This window comes from Lissotriton helveticus, chromosome 3_1, assembly GCF_964261635.1.
Source record: "Lissotriton helveticus chromosome 3_1, aLisHel1.1, whole genome shotgun sequence".
Taxonomy (NCBI): domain Eukaryota; kingdom Metazoa; phylum Chordata; class Amphibia; order Caudata; family Salamandridae; genus Lissotriton; species Lissotriton helveticus.
Window position 1 is genome coordinate 1,200,127,606 of NC_136061.1, and position 16,247 is coordinate 1,200,143,852.

A 16,247-nucleotide genomic window follows, 5' to 3' on the forward strand; every position below is an offset into this window, starting at 1 on the left:
TAGAAGGCCAGGCGCCGGAGGGACTTAAAAGCACATCCTACTCCGCCGCCATCTTGGCCACGCCCCCATGTACGCACTTTTTAATTTTCTTGAAACATATTCACATTGTTCCCTCTCTGACATGACACTGAATCCTGAATAAATTAGTCAAGTCAAGTCAAGTCAAAGAATTTATATAGCGCACTACATACCCAGAGGGTCTCAAGGCGCTTAGGGAGGGGAGGAGGATTACTTGTCAAATATCCACGTTTTTAGTTGCTTTCTGAATGCTAGGTGGTTCTGGGTAAGGCGAAGGTAAGTGGGGAGTGAGTTCCATGTTTTAGCTGCCAGGTATGAGAAGGATCTGCCTCCCATGGTAGTCTTGTTGATGCGAGGTACAGTGGCGAGGGCTTGGCTGGAAGAACGTAGTTGGCGGGAGGGGGTGTAGAAGGACAGTCGTGAGTTGAGGCATTCTGGTCCGATGTCGTAGAGTGATTTGTGTGCGTGGGTTAGCAGTCGGAAAGTGATCCTCTTATTGACGGGTAGCCAGTGGAGGTCTTTCAGGTGATCAGAGATGTGTTCGTTACGCGGGATGTCTAATATGATCCTGGCTGAGGCGTTTTGGATTCGTTGGAGTTTCTTCTGGAGTTTAGCGGTAGTACCTGTGTAGAGGGTGTTTCCGTAGTCCAGTCGGCTCGTGACCAGAGCATGGGTGACTGTTTTTCTGGTTTCGGTGGGCATCCAGCGAAATGTTTTTTTGAGCATGCGAAGAATGTTGAAGCAGGATGAGGAGACAGCGTTGACTTGTCTGTTCATTGAAAGTGAAGAGTCCAGGATAACGCCTAGGTTCCGTGCGTGGTCTGTCGGGATGGGTGCTTTTCCAAGGGCTTCCGGCCACCAAGAGTCGTCCCATGCAGAGGGGGATGTGCCTAAGATGAGGACTTCTGTTTTATCTGAGTTCAGTTTCAGACGGCTGTGTTTCATCCATTCGGCAACTTCTTTCATTCCTTCGTGTAGGTTAGTTTTGGCGGTGCTGGGGTCATTGGTGAGAGAAAGGATCAGTTGCGTGTCATCCGCGTAAGAGATGATGTTGAGGTTGTGTTGGCGGGCGATGGCCGCGAGGGGGCTCATGTATACGTTGAAGAGGGTGGGACTGAGTGAGGATCCTTGTGGAACGCCACAGATGACTTCAGTGGCTTCGGACTTGAATGGTGGAAGGCGGACTCTCTGGGTTCTCCGGTGAGGAACGAGGTGATCCATTCAAGTGCTTTTCCTTGTATTCCGATGTTTCTGAGGCGTTGTAAAAGGGTTCTGTGGCAGACTGTGTCGAAGGCTGCAGAGAGGTCGAGGAGGATGAGGGCTACTGTATCTCCATTGTCCAGTAGAGTTCGAATGTCGTCTGTTGCTGCGATGAGGGCGGTCTCAGTGCTGTGTTTTGCTCGGAAGCCGGACTGTGAGGAGTCGAGGGATTTGTTGGCTTCGAGGAAGGCGGCGAGCTGGTTGTTGACAGCTTTCTCGATGACTTTGGCCGGGAAAGGAAGGAGCGAGATGGGGCGGTAATTTTTGAGTTCGGTGGGGTCCGCTGTGGGTTTTTTCAGAAGGGCGGTGAGTTCAGCGTGTTTCCAGCTTTCCGGGAAGGTGGCGGAGTTGAAGGAGCAGTTGATGACGTCTCGGAGGTGCGGTGCTATGGCGGAGTCTGCTTTGTTGAAGATGTGGTGAGGACATGGGTCTGTGGGGGATCCTGAGTGGATGGAGTTCATCAGGCGGATGGTGTCCTCAGTGGAGATTGGGTTCCAGTCGTTAAGGGTGTTCAAGGGGGGAGAATGTTCAGCATATGGTTGGGTGGGTTGGTCTCCGGGTTGGTTGTCGAAGCTGTTGTGGATGTCTGCAATTTTGTTGTGGAAGAATGAGGCCAGGGAATTTTTTGCAATTAAGGATTGCAAAATGCGTCATTCCTGCACATTAACCTTCTTAACGTCTCAGGTCATCCAAGCAGGGGTGTTGTAGCCCCAGCTGTGCCCTACTTCCAGCGCCACTGCTGTGTGAAACCCAGTATCTCAACAATGTTTGAATTAAAGCAAAATGTCCTCGGTTTGGTGACAAAGAAAATATGTATCTACATGTACAGAGAATGAATAGTAGTTTGTGACCAGAAATTGCTCCAAATCTCTACTGCGTTTAATCTCTGATCTTCCAAACCCTGCAAGAAATGGAAGCATGAAAGGCCTTATTCGTGCCGATTCTCCTGCTAGGATATTTGCGGTTCATATGGGGATGCTGCAGCACCTGCCGAACCCCTAGTTCCAGCTCTACTGTCAGAATGCGAGTAGTGCAAAATTACTACTCTAACCTAGGGAACTTTGTTTTTGGAAAATGGACATTAATAGTTAAGAATCCAGTTTTGGGTCTGGTGAAACTGATCCCCAGTTTATTCCCTACTCTGACCTCATTTACACAGAATGGGTGGTAACATTATCCAGGGTAAAAGTTCAAGAAATTGTAACCGAATGACCCAGTGGGGATTTTAGGGCCATATGTATCAAGAAAAATTGCGATCGCAAATGCCGAAATTCGCAGTATTTTGGCGTTTGCGATCGCAATTTTGCTTAGTGGTATGTAGTAAGGCAAAACTGCGTGCAAAATAAGGAATCGCAAAATATGCGATTCCTGATTTTGCGATTGCATTTAAGGAATCGCTAATTTTGTGATTCCTTAAATGCAATGTAAGAAGCACTAAAAAAGTGCAATTTGGCTTTAAGGAATCGCTAATTACCACCAACTTCAAGTTGGTGGTAATTTGCGATTTCTTTGAAAAATGCACTTTTTTGCATTTTTCAAAGTGCAATGTGAAGCACATACATGCCCTGAGGACATGTATGTGCGCCACATGTGCACCCATGCTTATTTCAGGGGTGCAACAGGGTGTCTTTTTGACACCCTTGCACCCTTGATATTGCATTCTCAATTTGCGATTCTCTAATTGCTAATCGCAAATTGAGAATGTCTTCCCATTCATTCCTATGGGCCTAGAGGTATTCCTTAATTGCGAATCACAATTTGGGATTCGCAATTAAAGAATATGTAGGATTTGCAAAATGTATTGCAAATTCTATATATATAGCATTTTGCGATTCTCAAATAGCGATTTGCAAAAATCACTATTTGAGAATCGTAAAAGAAGATTTTGATAAATATGGCCCTAAGTGTACTATATTTTTTCGCCTATCTTAAAACTTTGTGGGTGTTGACAATGACAGCTGACACTTCTTGCGCCCCCAAAATAAACCTAAATTCCAAATAATGTGTAGTGATCTGATGCTTAGCAGAGGAACCATCAAAGAGGCTGTACATGTACATATCCTTTCATAGCTTTGTGTAAACACACTTAATATAAAATACATGAACATTTTTGGGGATGTTTAATTTTAAGTTCGTTTGATGAGCTGAGAGAATGAGTCCAACAGCAAATTGATTCCCCTCGCTATTAAGGGATCTCACTTGGCCAGAGCTCTCAGTGGTTGCAGTAGCAGCTGAAGCAAATCCAGAAAAACGTGAGTTGGATGGCCCAAAAATAACCACTGAAAATGTGAATTAGGTTTTGTCTAACAGTGAGCATGCGCTGCTGCTGCGAGGGGTATTGCATACAGTAAAGGGCGTGGAGCTCGACCCTTACTTACCATTTGCTGGCTTGATTGTCATTCTTTTATGCTGCCTCCTAATTGGCCACTAAATGACTCATATCACTTCTTTTTATTTCTCCGGAGCATGGAACAAGTACTAATTGATTTAATTTGGTCAGTGTCCTTTTCATGTCCTGCTGCTTCTCAAGCTCTGATTCGGGGTAGTTTTTTTTCATTTCATTTTCCAGTCCATCTTTTCAAAACCTATGCTATACCTTTAGGTTGCTGTTAATGTCTGTCCTACAGGTTTATTTGTTGTTGCCTTAATTTAGTTTGGAATTTGTGTCCAACACATTCTCCAAATTGGTTTAGATTGGAGTGGGAACAGTACATGTCACCAATTTTGTGTCCAAGACCTTCCCCAAATTGGTTTTGATTTGAGTTTGAATGGTAAATGTGGGAATAGTAAATGTCACTCTTTTAGTGTCCATGTCCTTCCTCTGCCCTTTTACAACACAAAAAATCACACAGACTATTAAGCAGCTTGTGACTTTGTTTTACAGTTTGGCTCTTCATTTTATAGCACCAATCAAATGGCATGGAATAGTGGCTTTTTAGGTACCTCAAGGCTGGGCAGTGCTACAGTTAATCCATTTCTCCTTGAAACCTGTGTCCTCAATCTTATGTGTATTCCACCTCTTCTCTACGCATCAAAATGATATGTCTGTTTAGAGCGCTTCATTTCTGTGCAGCACAGCAACTACTCCATTTCTCCTAAAATCCTGTGCCTAAGGCTTCATTTTCATATGTATTCCACCAAATGTACTTACAGGCTCATTATATTCATACCTAGAAGCAAGGAATGCAGCCTAATGTCCGCAGCTACCCACCACTCCAACTTTCCCACTATGTACCCTCTCCACTCCAATCTACACACACTCCACTACAATCTACCCCACTCCATGCTACTCCAAATTATTCCAATCCACTCACTCCACTCCACACTACCAATCTACTCACACACTCCACTCCACTCTACCCCACTTTACTACCTTCTATCCCACTCCACCACAATGCACTATGATCCAGTCTACCCCTTATCTACTCTATTCTACCCCACTCTTCTCCAATCTATCCCTCTTCACGCCACTCTCCCTCAATCTACCCCACACAACTCTACCCCAATCTACCCACTCCACTCCACCCCAATCTATTCACTCAACTCCATTCTACCCAATCTACCCCTCACCACTCCAATCTAGCCAACTACACTCCCATCTATATCACTCCACCCAAATCTATCCCAATGCATCCCACTCCAATCTACCCTAGCCTATCCTACCCCACTCCAATCTACCCCACTCCAATCTACGCCACTCCACCCCAATCTACCGCAATATAACCAACTTCACTCCAATCTACCCCACTCCACTCCACTCCAATCTACTGCAATTTATCACAAACTACCTCACTCCAATCTACCCTTCTCCACATTAGATACGTCTAGCAGCAGGTCACGCCCCTCCATGACTGATAACTTTGACATACACTGGCCTTTTAAACATTCTTCTAGTTGCTCAATAAGTCAGGGAAAGAAAGAGAACATAGGTTACTTACGTAACACAAGCACTTCAGAAGCATTACCACTATTTTAAGGTTCTTTCTAGAGCATAATACTGAACACGAGGGGTATGATCTGGAATTTTGCAGATGACTGTTTTCTTCATTCCATGATAAATATCAGACAAAGAGTCACCAAAATGCATTGAAATATCACACATAAGGAAACTGAAATCTTTGGAGCTATTCAGATGAGAAAAGAGCCAAGCTAAAGAATCAACAAGATGAATCCAGTGGAATCCAGCTGCCAGAAGCAAAAATCAAGAACAAAACTATAAGTACATTTTATTGTACAGTTACTTAAAAACTTGACAAGCATCTGTCAATTGCACAATTTCATAATAAAAGTACATGTAGTGACACATTACTGTTGTGGAAAATCAAGGATAAAAAAGCCGCTATTAAATAAGAGAGATAAAAGCTTTTAAAATGCGCCTAACAATATGAGCGTAAAATTAGCCTGAGCGCTGGCCATGTCCCTATCTGAAAGTGCAAAATTCGTAGGAAGGTATGTTAGGCCTTGGGAAAGCAAAACAAAGGGGAAACAACCATCACAACGCAACTTTCACAACGCACTACCATTACAACAAAACTTTTAAAACGCAAGATCCATTACAACGCATGCTATTACAACACATGCCATTACAACGCACATGCTAGTACAACGCATGCCATTACAATGTAAGCATGGGTAAGTGTTTAATTTAAATAATATTAATTTAATTTAATTAACTTTAATTTAATTTTCTAAAATAATTTAATTATTTTGATTATTTTTAATTTTAATTTACTTTTATCTTACCCTACTATTACCCCCCCCCCCCGGAGTTAGAATAGTAATTTTAACCCCTACACTATCCAACACTTACCCTACTATTACACCCACCTGGAGTTAGAATAGGAATTTTAACCCCTACACTATCCAACACTTACTCTACTATTACACTCCCCTGGAGTTAGATTAGTTATTTTATCCCCTACACTATCCATCACTTACCCTACTATTACACCCCCTGGAGTAAGAAATGTAATTTTAACCCCTACACTATCCAACACTTACCCTACTATTACACCCCCTGGTGTAAGAATAGTAATTTTAACCCCCACACTATCCAACACTTACCCTACTATTACAGCCCCCTGGAGTTAGAATAATAAGTTTAACCCCTACACTATATAAGGCTTACCCTACTATTACATCCCCCTGGAGTAAGAATAGTAATTTTAACCCCTACACTATCCAACACTTACCCTACTTTTACTCCTCCATGGGGTAAGAATAGTAATTTTAACCTCTACACTATCCAACACTTACCCTACTATTACACCCCCTGGAGTTATAATAGTAAATGTACCCCCTACACTATCCAACACTTACCCTACTTTTACACCCCCCAGGAGTAAGAATAGTAATTTTGACCCCTACACTATCCAGCACTTACCCTACTTTTACACCCCCTGGAGTAAGAATAATAATTTTAACCCCTACACTGTCCCAAAATTAGCCTACCATTACACCCCATGGAGTAAGAATAGTAATTAATACTCCTAACAGTAAATTACTAAATTACCTGTATTTATTTTTAAATAAATACAAGTAAATAAGTGATTTACTGTACTCTACTATTACACCCCCTCCTGGAGTTAGAATGGTAATTTTAACCCCTACACTATCCATCACTTACCCTACTATTACAGCCCCCTTGAGTAAGATTAGTCAATTTTACCCCTACACTATCCAACACTTACCCTACTTTTACACCTCCCTGGAGTTAGAATAGTAATTATAACCTCTACACTATCCAACACTTACCCTACTTTTACACCCCCCTGGAGTAAGAATAGTAAATTTAACCCCTACACTATCCAACACTTATCCTACTTTTACACCCCCCTGGAGTAAGAATAGTAATTTTTACCCCTACACTATCCAACACTTACCCTACTTTTACACCCCCCTGGAGTAAGAATAGTAATTTTAACCCCTACACTATCCAACACTTAGCCTACTATTACACCCACCTGAAGTAAGAATTGTAATTAATACTCCTAACAGTAAATTACTAAATTACTTTTATTTATTTTAAAATTATGTTATTCTTTAAAAAAATGTAAACTCTTGTAAAAAATATTTTAAAAACATATCTTTTAAGATATGTTTAAAGAATGTATAGATAATAATTAGCTATTTAGAAAAAATATTTTTTTTAAAGTTCCCACGGTTTTACATTCATTTCAATGTAAAGAAATGTCCTTCGTTTATTTCTATAGATGTCTAGGTGATTGCCACGTTTATCTTATTTGAAGACATTTTAAGAGTAACGCGGGAGGGAAAAGAAGCCTAATGGAGCATCCTAAAGGTAAGAATATTATTTTAAACTATTATACATTTATTAAAAATTACTAGCTCATTATCAATTTTAATTTAAAAAAAAGAATACTTACAATGCGTGAATGTATTATTTAGTTTATTTATTAAAAAACTTTATTTTCAATTTAGATATTTTTAATAAATTATCAAATATTTTTATAACATATCAGTAAACTTTATTTATAAATAACATTTGATTTTGAAAATAAAATAATATTAAAAATAAATAGTACATAAATTGTCAGTTTTCTTTTTTCTAGCTCCAGATGACGTATACGCGTATACGTGAATCACGAAGGCAGCCATTTGAGGAGCATCGCCAGACAGAGCAGAAGCAAGAAGACCTGCACTCAGTTAAGAAACTTTGAAAACTTATATACAATTGTGAATGATTTTGTGAGTGACATTTATTGCAAGGAGAGAAGAGGGCGGTTTAGATACGTTTATTATATGTGTAGTTGGTATATTTTTAGCATGTCACCAAACTTGTTGTTAGTGTATGCCCACGTCGGGTAACGTGTTAACTGATGAATTAAAAAATTGTTTGTAAAATAGTATTTAGAAAGTGTATTTAACTGTAAATAATGAGTTTTGATTAAAAAAAGCAAAAAGATCTTGTTGTCAAAAGACCAGAGATTGAAGAAGATCGATTTCAGAAGAATGGATTTATTTTTGGGAAACCAGATTTATTTTTTTGCATTTTCGATTCGAGGAGGACATCAATGTTATTCTGTTTTTATTACAAAAAACAACAGTGAATGGAGGGTCTGAGGGGAAAAGAGATTAAAGACCTATAAGCACCCTACCCCTAATCTAACTAGTGAAAATACATATGGGGTGCTATCGGTCTGTAGTGGCTAGAAAATATCTGTTTCTATTAGATAAGTGTATGTATAAACTAAAAGTGTGGAAAAGGAGGAATAACAAAGAATAGGAAAAGTAAACCCATCAGCCCACCCATTGGCGGAGCATCATCATCTGGGATTTTAGAATACCAACTGGTATCCACTAGGTGCCTCACCGTAGGAGAGTGTGAGGAAACTCTAGTATTGGATCCACCAGTGATGGAAAGCCAGACAGCAGTGTATCATGAGATGTGGGAGAAGAAAAAAGTTGCAGTGCTCAAAGAAAATGTGTGTTAAATATAAAGTGGTGATTTGAAATTGACTAGCATGGTGCCTAATGACTAATTTTATTCTGGCGGTCACCATGTTGACAAGGTTAAAAGCAGAGTGTGGATGGATGAAACCAAATATTACCATCCATAGATGAATTAATAGATCAAACAAATGAGGATTTCTAAGGTTTGGATTTCTTTACGAACAAAGAAGATGGATCGTTATATAATTTTTTTAGGATTCGAGAAAATTTGGATTTGGAGAAGAAATATTTTTGGGAATGTTTTTTGAAAATCGTTCTTTTTCGAAAGGATTTATTTTTTTAATGGAGTACCAAATATTTGGAATGGTTATTGTTGGAATACGAGTTTGAAATAGAAGATTTTTTGAATGCGTTTTCGTTATGTGGATTTTAATTTGGAAAAAATACAAGCTTGGAAAAGATTGTTATGGATTTGATTATTAAAGAAAAATAAAGAAAAAAGAAGACATCTAAGGTAAGGTGACCCGACTTTAATTAAAAAAAAATATTTTGAAAAATGCCAATTTAAAAGTGTATTTATATAATTTAGGGCAAAACAGGAAAGTAATAGAGTAGGTAGAGTTAGTAATGTAGAATGTGTGCAACATTATCCAGGTAGTCTGAAGCCACACACAATAAAAATTGTTGTAATGCACCCAATAGTCTGTCAGACATTTCTTTAGATCTTTTAGAAATCCGTGGGTTTAGACTACGTGATAATGCTTGTAACATTCTCATTTCTTGGAAACTTTGCTCCTTCCTCAAAGATTCCAAAAAATGATAAAAGTCGGGGTGAGGTTTGCCAATTGTGTGGTTGAAGGAGTTGGGCCATCCCTCTATGGCATTGTTTGTCTTCGCTCCTCCATCTAAGCAGCTCGAGTAGCAGTTCCACCACTGCTTAGATGCCAAATCCATGTGTCTTCAAAATAATTTAGTAAGGGTGCCAATTTTTCTTCGTTTGAGGTGTAAAAGTCTGATTCTGCAATTGCAGTGTAGTACTCGTCTACACTATCAGAAGGAATAAAGCAAAGTGCAGTTAGTTTTTTTATTCGAATTCTAGTTTGCAATCTGATACGTAATCCACAACTATGGATGTTTTTTGTATCTTACGCCAAAATGCTTGGGAAAAGTGGAAAAATCATCCTTGAATTTGGATATCCATGTACGTTTTAGAAGTAACATTTATCATTGCAAATTCAAAATCAATAATAATTTTCCGAGGACTTTTGTTTGATGTTTTTGATTTTAACATTGTTAAAGGTTCAGTGTACGTTGTGGATTGTTTATCAGGCAGCAAACTGTATACTAAGGGGACTACAGTATTGTTAGTTTCAGCATGAATAGTGTATATTTGGGTGAATGGATGGGGCGTACTTTTAAACGTCCCATCCATCATCCAAACATCACTATTCTCTAACTTTGCTAGATTACGGGGTGTGCTAAAGATAATTATTTGTTTTTGAAGGTTTGTGTTGTAATGTAGTATGAAAGGTTCATTAGATAAAGAAACAGAGAGTTCAGGAGGAATAAGAATATCAGAGTATGTTTGAGGTGTCACTCTTTGAGGGTTACTTGCCTGTTTTTTGCGTTGTATAATTTGTCTCAGATTGGGTACGATGGGCATACTGCTAGCAACATGACTAGGGACATGCTGGGCAACTTTCCTAAAAATGAAACCAGAGGAGTCATTGGAGGTGCTTGCAATATCTTTCATTTCATGTATTGTTTCTCTCACCTCAATCTCCATTGCAGAGGCAGAGTGGTTATGCTCTGTTGTTTTTACAACTGTGTCACCCAGAGTAACCGCTCTGCCTGTGCAATGGGTTGAGTAGTATTGCACACACCTCCAATGTCTCCTTGGTTCTGTTATTCTCTCCTTGCAATAAACATACCCTGCATGCTTCAGAAGTCGGTTTCATTTGCTCAAAGTAATATAATGGGCTGTCTTATTGGTTGTCATTATCTGAAATGATAAAAAATACAAGAAAAGTTTGTCAGAATTATGGTTTTATAAGGTTTTTTTAATTTTGGGTTCTTCTTCTTTTGGAATAGTTGTTTGAAAACACATATATGAAACATTATCTGCTTGCTTTGTTTTTCTTCTTATATTTTCAATTCTTCCTGTTGATAGAAGTATACATTACAAAAATTATTTTAGTTTTTTTCACCTTTTGGGTTGGATGATTCTGCTTTAAGATGGTTTCTGTTGGTCTGCTTGTTGGTTCGTAAAATTTTCAACATTTTGTTCTGTAAGATAATGGGATATTTTTTAGTTACATTTATATTGTGGTTTTGCTATGTTGGTCTATATGGAGAAAAAGGAGTTAATATAATTTTCTTTTCATTTAGGAAAAATAATTACCTTTAGTATTTTTATAGGACGTAGTGAAGATGCTGGTGAATTACTTTTGAAGGTGTTCCAAAGATGGTGTTTTTAATTAGTTGATAGAGCTCTGTTGTAAATGTTATCTGTTGTAGGATATAATACATATAGAAAATTAATTTAGCTTTTTTAAATTCCTATTTATAGGTTTCAAAAATTGCATGAATTCAAGGAAATAAGGCATTTCATTATATTAAAATGCATCTTATACAGCAATTATGATAAAAGTTTTTGGGGAAAAAAACATAGAGATATTAGTTTAGTTAAGAAACAGTTGCAGAAATCTGCACGATTTACCTTATCAAAATTTTAACTTTGCTTCATTATTGCACATGCTTATTGACTTTTTTTCATTTGTTTACCTTGAACAGAGATGTCGTTCTTTGATTTTGGTATACTTTGTTCTTTCAATTTTAAATTGATTTGGTCAGAAATATTTTCTGTAGGCTGGAATTTTGTAAAAATTATAGTAATTGGCATTTTTATAACCAAGTTATGCGGTGCAAAAAATTTAATTAATAAATTGTTTTCAAATACTTGATTTCTTCGTACACAACACTTTACATTTTGCTAAAGAAATATTAGAACAGTATTATTCAACAGTCTAAGCATTTTTAGTAACAGACACGTTTTTGCAAATTTACAGGATTCGTAATTAAAAATCATATTATCTTTATATTCTGAATCTCAGAAAAACATTTATATATTTGTTTTAGAGTCAGTATTTATTTTTGCAGCCTTTTTAGCATTTTATTCACACACTTTGGTAGGCCATATATAAATTTCATTAAAAATCGCTACAGCACATTTCATGCATTGACTGCATTTTAATTATACTTTTATAAAAAAATTAATCCCAAAAACTTTTTATTTATTATCATATGACTCGAAAAGTAACTTTACTTGTGAAACCATTCAAAATTGTATTTAATAATTTCTCTTACTTCCAAGTTTAGTAATCGTTTTCAATTATTCTGCTCCTTTGATTAAAGTCTGTCAAGTTTTAAAAAAAACGTAAAATAATATATATTAATTAAATTAATTTTTTTATGGTTTAATAATCAAAGTTATTATTTAAGTATCAATGTATTATACTTACTTGTTTGTTGTGAATGGTTGATATGCTATGCTACTGTGTTAGTTTCTGTGGGAGAGTGAGAGGCAACGTTAAAAGCGTGTGCTCAGGCTGGTAGCCAGATGACCACTGATTTCAAAATTGTGGACAAATTTAATTTATACTTTTTTGGTGTCACACCTTTATTTACATAAAAATATTCTTTTTTGATTCTCCTTTTTTTTAGGTTCATTTTATGTGAGAATGTATAATTTAATTTATGTTTCAAAATGTGCCGGTTTATTGGGTTCATCAGTGTTTAGTCCTCCATTTTGTTTGCAGGAGGGTCTATTTCTTTTCATGGAAACTGTTGTAGGACTTGTGTTTGAGCAAAGCTCATAAAATGGTGGACAGCTTTTAGCTATTTCGTTAATTTTTGTTGTTGAGTATGTTTTAGAACAATTTGAAAATGTATTTATTATATTTATAAATTAGTTTCTGTTTTAAGATTTATAAATCTTGTATTTTTGTCATATTTTATGTTACTTGATTAATACTTGTGTATTAAAAGTACCCGAGTATTAATTTTGAAAAATTTGTCCGTTTTCTAAAAATTGTGTGCTTAGTTGCTTACCAAATTTTAATACACTTACCCACCCAAACCCCTATTTTTCCTGCATCTCGTGCCAAGAGTTATTTTACAAATTTATTCAAAAATACATTTTTTCGCGTTGTAATGGTATGCGTAGTATTGTCTTGCGTTGTAATAGCACTTTTAATGCATTCTATATATATTGCGTTGTAATGGTATGCGTTGTTAAAACATTCGTTGAAATTGATTTTGCGTTGTAAAAATTGCGTTGTAAAGGCATGCGTTGTAAAAGCATGCGTTGTATCATCATACATCCAAACAAAGTAAAGTGCCATGTGCGCGGGTGACTTGAGGCTCAAGGTAGGGCAATAGAGTCCGGGTGCTAGTTAAAAGTCGTGCTTAGTGAATGCCGGAAAGTGCATGGTGTGATAAACTAGGGTTCATGGCAGATTAAACCTAAAATAGGTTAAAAATAATGACAGGCAGTTATTGCAGGCATGTGGTTAGCAGCATGGCCTGGCCATTCAGCCTCTTAATCTTGTGGTTAGCAGAGGTCTAGTTCGGCCTGCCGGTAACAGTGTACAGGTGTACCGGGAAAAGTGCTTGGTGCAAGAGCGGCATTAAGAATAGGTGCAAGGCATCAGGGATTGGTCCGCCACATGACCTTTAGCTATCTTATTCATCATTTCAATTCAACAATTGATTAAAGCCTATAAGACAGAAAAACAGTAGAACTGATAGATTCCTAAGAGTCCATTAAAAGGATACACAGAGCTAATTGTACAAAAGCTGGGAGTTTCAAGGACGCAACTGAGTCCTGCTAGCTTATTTGTAAGATCATTGCCGCTGTCTCTGGGACTTTAAGTTCCTGGTCCAGAAATTAGCAGTAAGGACCGACTTGGAAGCTGGAACCTCATTCCCTCCGGAATACTTGGTCCTCTTAAAGTGCAGGAAGTGTGCGGATTACCAGCACTGAGCTTCTTGATCTGGTGATGGTGCGAGCGTGGACCTTCTCGGTAAGGATCATGGAACTGGGTTCCACGTTGCATCTGGAACTGTATTGTCTGCTAGTCCTTCTTTCCGTTTCTTAAAGTGGATTTCCGTGGCACTAGGAATTTTACCAAGTGGCACCTCAGTTGGAAATCGTCGCCAAGGAAGCTTGCCTGCAGGACCGTATATGTTTTTTGTTGAAGAGCGGTCTCCGGAGGGTCCGGCGTTCCTGTAGTCGCTCCCCCCATACAGTGATGAGGTGTACTATGTTCTCTTTGCCATCCCCACAAAGAGTGTATAGTGAGCCAGCCATGTCCGCGCTCTGCCAGGTAGGCTTTATCTTGGCAAGAGGGATTCTTTCTTAACTATGTTATTTGCTGCTTTTTTTAAAGTTGCAAGGGTCCCTGGTTGTTGCCTTGCAGTAGCCCCAGCTGATTAAGAGCGACCTCCAAGTATAGTCTGGCAGGGCAGGCCTCTTTGACTTGTAGTTCTTTCCACAGAAGGGAGTTTAGCATTTCCGGTTCTCCCCTTCTGACTTTGTGCCAGGTTTTGATAAATGTTCCTTTGGGTGCCAGCTCTTCTCTTGGTAGCTTAAATTCTAGCCTCATTTGTGCGGGGGATGTATATCCCGGTAAGCATAAGATCATTTGCAGTGCTCTCGATACGGTGCCGTCTAATGTATCAGCGTCCCTCCCTCTCATAGCTTCGCTACCATAGGTGATAGACGGAATTAATTTTGCCTGAATTACCCTTGTTACAGGGAGGAAGCTTGGGCCAGTGATCTTATTTAGATTCCTTAACGCCACTGCTGTCATTATTCCTCTCCTTTTTATGGCCTCGCATTGTGGCTTGTAGTTGCCTTTATTGTCGATGATGATCCACAAGTATTTGGATTCTAATACGGTCTCCAGCTTGCGCGATGCCAAGTACCAGTTATTTGTTGTTTTTGTTTTGTGAGTGTTAACACACATAACTTTGTTTTTTTCTTGGCTGACACTAAGCAGGTTGGTTTCCAAGTATCGCGACGTGATGTCCAGCAAACGTTGTAGTCCTATGGGGTTCTGGCTAATAAGCACCAAGTCGTCTACATAAAATAGGTTGGTTAGCTGGAAGTCCCCTAGCTTGGGTGCGTGAGAGTTGCTTTCATTCAACAGGGCTGATAGCTCTGCCATAAGGAGATTGAAAAGTGTTGGTGCAAGCAAGCAGCCCTGTTTTACCCCTGTACTTTATGGATCTTCCTTGTTAAATATTCTCCAGCACCTAGTTTTACTTGCACCTAGGTGTCACTATGCAAGAGGATTAGCTGCTTGAAAAGCAGCAGTGGAATGTTCAGCTTTTTAAAAATTTCTGCCACAAAAGGTTTCTGTTAACATGATCGAAAGCAGAGCTGTAATCAATATAACACAGGTACAGTGGTTGTTTTATGTGTGGCTTCTATCATTAAAGAAAGAGCTAGAATGTTAGTTGGCGTCCCCATATTTTTACAAAAGCCAGTTTGGTTGAGTGGAATTGCTGTAACTTCTGCAGCCCCAGATGTTTGTTCCTGAAGTAATAGGCCCGTGAAATATTTGGCCTCACTGTCACGTAAGGCTACTAGTCGGTATCTTCTTGGATCATTCCTGTTTCCTTTTTTGTAAATTGCGGAAATAATTGCACCCCTCCAAGATGATGGTATTGTTAACATTTGCAAGATTATTTCAAACATTGGTTTGAATACAGAGGCCCATAATTCCGGCTCTTGTTTAAACAGTATGGGGGTGATCCTGTTTAGACTGGTGAACCCTTGTATCTGCCCTTTGCAATTCTTCTACAGATTTGTGCATCCAAGAATGGATTTTCCTGTTCTGCTGCTTGATTATCGTTGATATGCAGTAGTCAGGCTTCAGGGTCATGCGAGAGAATGTTTGTCCCAGGTCGGATTTCTTGAGCTTTGTTAAAGTGTGAGTCAAGGAAGGTTATCCAGGGCTCTTCCGTGACGTGGGATTCGATGCCCTGACACAGCTTGTTGGTCAGATTGTTCATCTTTAGCCAGAACTGTGAGCTGTTGTTGGTTTTGGCGTCGTATAGGAGTTTAGCCATAGAGTCTCGACTGCTTCTTTTTTGAGTTGCCATATCAGCTTTCTGCGGTCATCCTTTAGCTATCTCAGCTCCTGTTGGGCAGCGGGATCTTCGAAGAGCTCGGTTTATCAAGACTTTTAACTTTTTTAGTTCAGCATTATTTCTCAAATGTAGATATTTGCTGTGCTTCTGAACTTGGGGCACTCCTTTTGGTCCCAGGTTTCCCTTTTCTGTTCCAGTGTTGTTTCGTAGTGTTTTTGTGAACGTCTCCCAGCGCTCAGTTAAGTCTGGTTCTGCTGCTTGTGCTTCACCCAGTACCTGCTTTGCATGAGAGAGGAGACTTTTTGGGTTGTCCATTCTACATTTTATGCGTCTCTCATTGACGGTGTACTCTACGCTGTGTGAATTAGCTAACGGTGGGTGTGATATTGAGAGATCCT

General features: G+C 38.8%; 2 long non-coding RNA genes across 2 annotated transcripts in view; one reads left to right on the plus strand and one right to left on the minus strand.

The window, feature by feature from the left end:
• The window catches only part of LOC144823370 (uncharacterized), a 438,528-nt gene that overhangs the window by 90,660 nt on the left and 331,621 nt on the right, over nt 1-16,247 (plus strand). The gene's annotated exons all lie outside the window — the stretch shown is intronic.
• LOC144823376 (uncharacterized) overlaps nt 1-16,247 on the minus strand; it is a 156,934-nt gene that overhangs the window by 53,507 nt on the left and 87,180 nt on the right. The gene's annotated exons all lie outside the window — the stretch shown is intronic.